Raw genomic sequence first — 7,726 nt, forward strand, 5'->3', positions numbered from 1 at the left:
TAACTTTGAGTTGTTACAATCTTAGCATTACTGCTGTCACAATGGTCTCTTTACTGTAAATGTTAATTTTACGGTACATTACAGGCAGTCTGGTCTTGGTGTGAGGCTGATATCTTAACAGCGGACTGCTACTTCTCTGGGCTACATTAGAGAAGTTCTGCTTTCACTTTCTCAGCTTTCGTTCGGGTTTCCTTCTGCCCGTTTCAGTAACTGGATGCACAGTAATTAGCTTTACAGTCGGCTTTTTGTCTTATGCACAACCGAGTTGGATTTATGGGCTCATCTAGAACATCTAAAAACTAAAGTTTTTATAATAGTGTTTGAGGCATATGTGGACTATATGCGAGCCTAATGTACTTTTCATGTATTGAATTGTTCAAATGGAGCAGTTTCACACATGCGCAGTACAGGAACGTACGCGTTTTCAGTCGTTTCAGTGTGGATGAACAACTCTTCGGAAATGATTAAAAATGATAGTTTGGATAACACGTTCTCACTACCAGAACGGGCTCAGTTTGGATGCGCAGCGTTTTTAGACGAAAACGCCGTTCTCAAATTTATCCGGATTAGTGTAGATCTCAACCAAAGTGCCGTGTAGCAGAGACATATCCGTGTGAAATTTCTGGTTCTTTGGCCTTTTCCTTATTATTTTCTCAGCCCCTTATGTGTCCACACTTATATTTAAAGGGTTACATACATGTATGAATGTCTGTGCAAGTCTTTATATCACTGTCATGGTCCTGGGTTTTTGAGCCAGATTATGAGTTTGTGTTGTGACTCATTCTTTTGGATTCAAGAGATTTTCATATTCTAGTTCTGTATTAGTTGGTCTTTACTTTTGTATTTTCTGCATCTAATTTCATTCTGTTAGTCCGTCCTAGTTTCATCTCAGTGTTTTGTGCCTGTGCGTTTTACTCCTTGGTCTCACCTAGTTCATCATGTCTCCATGTCTCTCCTCTGTCCCAGTGTCAAGTTCACGTGTCTTAGTTTGTGTGTGTGTGTGTGTGTGTGTGTACTTCCTTTTTTATTTTGATAGTCTCCCATCTTGTGTGTTTTATATTCAGTTTTGCTTCACCCTGATTCCTCCAGGTTCTGTGTTCCCCATGTGTGTCCACTCTGACCTGATCTCCTCCTGTGTGCTGTTTGTGTCGCCCTCTGTTCTGTCACGTTATAATTATACTCATGGAGCTGAAAGTTTTCCTCTCTTTCGTCCACTTTTGTCTCTACGCAATGTTACTCTGCCTTGCCTCTCTCCTTCACTGAACACAACTCCCCCTCCCCCATCGCTTCACCTGCAGGCAACAACAAGATGGACACGGCAGCTATCAAAGAGGAGCTGGTCGGTTAAAAGAAAACATCTGGAAATTACTATTTTAGTGCTGGTAGGGTTAAGCTCGTTAAAATGACGTTAACGCTACATTTTGACGGCACAATTGTGAGCTTTTTTTATGCACAAAAACAACATTGTTTTATTTTATTTATGGAGCATTATTATTTAATAAATGCTGATAATTTATTTCTGAGTTGTTTTTTTTATGTACTTCTACGCTGGATGTTAATAAAAGTGCCTGTGTGAGATCTGGGACACAGCTTTGACTAAGAACTCTCTTTTTGTTCTTACTTTATGGCTTTAAAAAAAAGCTTGAGATATATATCGTGTATCACCATCCAGCTAAATAATATCGAGATATGAATTTTAGGCCATATGTAACGTAACATTATGTAACATGCTATGCTCTTCAGTTGTACAGAGTGGAGGCTAGATTTGGCTGTATGATATGTTACAGAGAAAGTATTTGCCTAGCTTCTGGGCGTTGCCCTGGATGCCTGGTCAGATATCATACCCTTGATATGCTCTTTCTTTGATTTATTAAAAAGCCACCGTGGGCAGCATGGTGGTTAGCACTGTTGCCTCACAGCAAGAAGGTCCTGAGTTTGCATGTTCTCCCCGTGTTTGTGTGGGTTCTCCATGCAGTTAGAGGGGTTAGGTTAATTGGAAACACTAAATTGCCCATAGGTGTGAATGTGAGTGCGCTTGGTTGTCTCTGTCTATGTGTCAGCCCTGCAACAGACTGGCGACCTCTCCATGGTGTACCGTGCCTCTCGCCCTAAAACACCTGGGATAGGCTCCAGTGACCCTGAAAAGGATAAGCAGTAGCAAATGGATGGATGGATATTCAAAAGCCAAACAGAAATATGATGACATGGAAAATAAGAATTTAAACCCTCAGCTGGCATATATAATGCCCATTTCCATTCAGGGTGGCACAAGCCACTGTACTCCTAGTTTGAGTCACAAAGTTAATGTCCCAGACAGGGTCTTCATGCAGGTTTGTGAAAGCAATAGAAACATCAATATTAAATACGGAGTCTGTGATTAACTGTCAATACTCAGATCTCCACAATTACATAGGCTAAAAACTAGGATATGAGATTAGCTCTCCTTTTTTCTTCAATACACCAAACACAAAATATGAACTCTTCTCTCATACAAAAGTAACTCAACTTGAATCACATGTAACTAACAACTAGCTGTTCCTGTGTCCTTCTCACCTTTCTGCCCCACCTCTCAGACACGTTTCCACACGTTCCAACACCGCAGAGCGATAAAGAGGAAACTGCTGAGCAGCAGAACATCAGCAGAGCCAGAAAATCACACATCAATTGCCAATAAAAGGCAGACATGGCCAGCAAACACACTAGTCCTGGTGAGTACATTTAAAAATACTAATCTATAACATACATTTTATATAAAGGCAAATAAAAGTCAACAGCCACTTATTAAACCAAACATGTATCAGATTCTAGTCATTATTTTAATTTATGTCCTTGTTTGATCTATCCCTTTAACAATTTCCCTTTGTTATTACTACTTTTAATGGTACTTTGTACACTGTGATTCAAATCAGAATTTTAGTCTACAAATCCAAAAGCTGGTTCATGAAATGCCCAACATGAACATCAACTCTCAAAAGTTAAAAGAAAAGTTTGACTGAAAAGTTCTTTTCTCTTATTAAAGCTTAAGAGTCAACGTAGGAACGTAGAAAGAACGTAGGAACAGAATTGTTTTTCAATTAATGTCATCTGGAGTTTCTTGATGACACGAGAAGTGGGGAAAAAAAAGATTTGAACAGTTTTCCTACAAAACTACAGAGGAACAAAAGAAGGAAGGTGTTTTCTTGTTCGTCTCCTTCAACATTTGTTCTGTTCACTAATAAACATGATTCTTTACCTCGCTTCAGATTAATGGTCCACTCACCAAATCTACCAAGACTTTATTTCCTTGTTTGATCCTTTTCCATCCAATTCCAAACTATTTGTAAAATCTAAATAAAGCCAGATTGCAATGATTAGAAAATCTAACACCCAGATTTTATTTACAATAGAACATAGAAAACACATCAAATATTTAAACTGAGAAAATTACAGTATCTGTGTGCCTTTTCGTTATTTAATTTGATGTAACAGGGGTGACAGAAGTCAGGCACCTACTGGTTTGGAGTCTCTAAACAGTTAAATATTACTATACTGTAGGTATCATCATATATGGCGCACATGAAGAGGAAGTCATACAGAGGTTGAAGGGTGAGGGAGAGATGGTGTCTTGACATCATGATCTATAATAATTGACACAGTAAGAAGGTTACTGGTTCAAATCCTTCTGAGATCTTTTTTTTTTTTCCTGGAGTTTGCATGCGTTTTCTTCCTCCAACAGTCCAGAGACACACTTGACATAATAGAAAATACACATTGTTTGTCTTCAGAGTTTGAATTGTGAATATATTAACTTTAAATTTTACCTTTAAAATGTTTATTACTCTTCAGCAAAACAAGGAGAACCAGAGAAGCCAGAGCTCAGGATTTTGCTTCTTGGAAAAACTGGAGTTGGAAAGAGTGCATCAGGAAACACCATCCTAGGAAAGGAGAATGCTTTCGGAGTGATATCATTAGAGTGTCAGAAGGAAAGAGGAAAGTTTGAAGGTCAAAAGCTGGCTGTAGTTGATACTCCAGGTCTGTTTGACACCCGTAAGCCTGAAGAGGAGTTGACAGCAGAGATGGAGAGAGCCATCTGCTTTGCTGCTCCTGGTCCTAATGTGTTCCTGGTTGTGATTCAGGCCAACAGATTCACAGAAGAAGATCAAGAAACAGTGAAAATTGCTCAGAAGATGTTTGGAAAAAGGTCAGCATGTTCCACATTAGTTTTGTTCACCCATGGAGATGAGCTGAAGTCAGATGGAAACACCATAGAAGAATTAATTAGTAAAAATCCAGCTCTCAGTGACTTCATTGATCAGTGTGATGGAGGATATCACCTCTTTAACAACAAAGACAAGGATCCCTCTCAGGTCAGAGAGCTGCTGGAGAAGATCAACATCATGGTTCAGAGAAATGCAGGAAGATTCTACACAGTTGAAATGTTCAGAGATGCCTACCTCAGGATTGTTCTTATTGGGAAAACTGGAGTTGGGAAGAGTGCATCAGGAAACTGCATCTTAGGAGAAAAAGCTTTTAAAGCCGCAGCACGTTTTTCTGTAGTAACGACAGAGTGTCAGAAGAAAACAGGTCTGTTTGATGGTCAAAAACTGGATGTAATTGATACTCCAGGTTTATTTGACACCAAAAAAAACTGAAGACAATGTGAAGAAAGAGATCAGTAGCTGCATCTCCTTTGCTGCTCCTGGTCCTCATGTGTTCCTGGTTGTGATTCAGGCCAACAGATTCACAGAAGAAGAACAAGAAACTGTCAAAATCATTCAGAATATGTTTGGAGAACAGTCAGCAAGTTACACTATGGTCTTGTTCACCTGTGGTGACAATCTGGAGAGAGATGAAGTCACCATAAAAAACTTGATCCATGATCATCAAACTCTCTCTGATTTCATCAGTCAGTGCGGTGGAGGATATCATGTCTTTAACAACACAGTCAAAAATCCCTTTCAGGTCAGAGAGCTGCTGGAGAAGATCAACACAATGATTGCGAGAAATGGAGGAGGATACTACACCAATGAAATGTTCAGAGAAGCTCAGAGAGCCATGAACAAACCAGAAGCCGACCTCAGGATTGTTCTTATTGGGAAAACCAGAGTTGGGAAGAGTGCAGCAGGAAACAGCATCTTAAAGGGAAAAGTATTTAGATCAACATCCTCCTCTTCCTCTGTAACATCAGTGTGTCAGAAAGAAACATGTCAGTTTGAAGGTAAAACAGTGGCTGTAGTTGATACTCCAGGTCTGTACAAAACTAAACTAACTGAAGAGGAGGTGAAGAGTGAGATTGTTAGATGCATCTCCTTTGCTGCTCCTGGTCCTCATGTGTTCCTGATTGTGATCCAACCAAACAGATTCACCAAAGAAGAACAAAAAACTGTGAAAATCATTCAGAAGATATTTGGTGAACAAGCAGCTGATTACACAATGGCCTTGGTAATCCATGAAGATGATGAGAATAAAGACACCATAGAAGAAGCAATCAAACATCCAGATCTCAATGACTTTATCAGTCAGTGCCGTGGAGGATATCATGTTTTTAACAGCAGAAACAAGAATCCCTCTGAGGTGCTGAAGGAAATCAACAATCTGACTGAAAGAAAAGGAGGATGCTACACCACCAATATGTTTGAAGAGGCAGAGAAAGCCATAAAAACAGAGATGGAACGACTTTGGAAAGAAAATCCAGAGATGACGGCCAAAGAAGCAAGATACAAAGCAGAAAGAAGGAACGAGGTTACTCAGGGGAAATGGGATGACATTATTGGTGGAACTGCTGCAAAAGTTAGTGCTGGAGTTGCTACTGCTGTTGGTGCTGCAGTTACTGTTAGAGTTGGACTTTGTGCTCGAGGAGTGGAAGGTATGGGAGCTGCAGGGGTGGCTGGAGCTGCATCAGGAGCTGCAGTGGATTTGGCATTAAAAACTACAGTTTTTAAATTGAAATTGGGGGATTCTGTTACACAGTAATACTCAGTGGAAGTCAACATTTAGAGTGGGGCAAAAAAGTATTTGGCAGCCACCGATTGTGCAAGTTCTCCCACTTAAAAAGATGAGAGAGGCCTGTAATTTTCATCATAAGTATACCTCAACTGTAAAGAACAAAATGAGAAAAAAACCCAAAAAAATCACATTGTCTTTTTAAAGAATTTATTTGGAAAATAAGTATTTGGTCAATAACAAAATTTGATCTTAATACTTTGTTATATGCCCTTTGTTGGCAATGACAGCGTTCAAACGTTTTCTGTAGTCTTCACAAGGTTTTCACACACTGTTGCTGATATTTTTGGACCATTCCTCCATGCAGATCTCCTCTAGAGCAGTGATGTTTTGGGACTGTCGCCGGGCAACACAGACTTTCAACTCCCTCCACAGATTCTCTATTGGATTGAGGTCTGGAGACTGGCTAGGCTACTCCAGAACCTTGAAATGCTCTTTACAAAGCCACTCCTTCATTGGCCTGTCCCCTTTGCAGAAAAACAGCCCCAAAGCATGATTTTTCCACCTCCGTGCTTCACAGTGGGTATGGTGTTCTTGGGATGCAACTCAGCATTCTTCCCCCTCTTCCCAAGCTGCTTGCCTATTGTAGATTGTACACCTGCACAAGACTGCAATGAGCCAGTTTTGTCCCTGGTGTCCTTAGACAGCTCTCTGGTCTTGGCCATAGTGGAGGTTGGAGTCTGACTGTTTGAAGGTGTGGAGATGTGTCTTTTATACTGATAACGAGTTCAAACAGAGGCCATTATTACTGGTAACGAGTGGAGGATAGAAGAGCTTCTTAAAGAAGAAGTAACAGGTCTTTGAGGGACAGAATTCTCGCTTGTTTGTGGGTGCTAAATACTTAATTTTATACAAATAAATTATTTAAAAATCATAAAATGTGATATCCTGGGTTTCTTTTTTACATTCTGTCTCTCACAGTTGAAGTGAACCTATGCAGAAAATTACAGGCCTCTCTCATCTTTTTAAGTGGGACAGCAATCTGTGTCTCCCAAATACTTTTTTGCCCCAATGTATCATCAGCTGGTAAACAAGGAATTAAATGAAAAACAATAACAGTAATAGTGTGAACCTTTTTTCAGTATGTGTTAGAAAGAGAAACAGAATATATTGTGGCGAGCTTATACAAGGAGGAGACAGAGGTGTCCTTTGGTCTTGCTTCCCGCGAGTTAGCCAGGGAGCAGAAACAGAAAACACAACAACATCAAAAAGGTGTTCTCTCCACCCAGAAACACACAGTCGCAGAGAGAGAGAGAGCGCTACCTGTAACCATGGCAACATAACGCTGCCACCTGGAACAACAGAACATAGCTGTCATGACCCTGACCCGCTACAATATGTTACCCAAAGAAGAAGGACATGAAGCTGAAAGAAACAATCAGTTTCTTTGGGACAGCTGAGTTTTTGTGATCATTTAGCAGTAACTTATTAAGGACAAATTATCATAAAGACAGAAGAACATAACCACAGCATAGCATAACTGTCTTTATAAGTCCATCCATCCATCCATTCGAAGCAGAAGAAGCTTAGTTAGAAGTTAGAAGTTTAGATAGTATTTGTAAAGATATTGACCATATCCTTTTCTGAAAGTGTGGATATAATAGATGGGGTAAGGTACTGACATGCTACAACTTTATAGTTGTTAAATTCTGGCTACAAGTATACATACCCATCTTGTACATGTTTTTTTTTGTTTTTTTTTATTATTATTATTGTTATTATTATTATTATTATTATTATTATT

The 7,726-nt window shown here is 39.6% G+C and overlaps 1 pseudogene; it reads left to right on the top strand.

The window, feature by feature from the left end:
- The first annotated feature begins 1,553 nt into the window (after positions 1-1,553).
- Positions 1,554-6,540, top strand: LOC102292978 (annotated as a pseudogene).
- Positions 6,541-7,726: the final 1,186 nt, after the last annotated feature.

Source organism: Haplochromis burtoni, unplaced genomic scaffold (genome assembly GCF_018398535.1).
Source record: "Haplochromis burtoni strain Fernald_Lab_line unplaced genomic scaffold, NCSU_Asbu1 Contig_781, whole genome shotgun sequence".
Lineage (NCBI taxonomy): Eukaryota > Metazoa > Chordata > Actinopteri > Cichliformes > Cichlidae > Haplochromis > Haplochromis burtoni.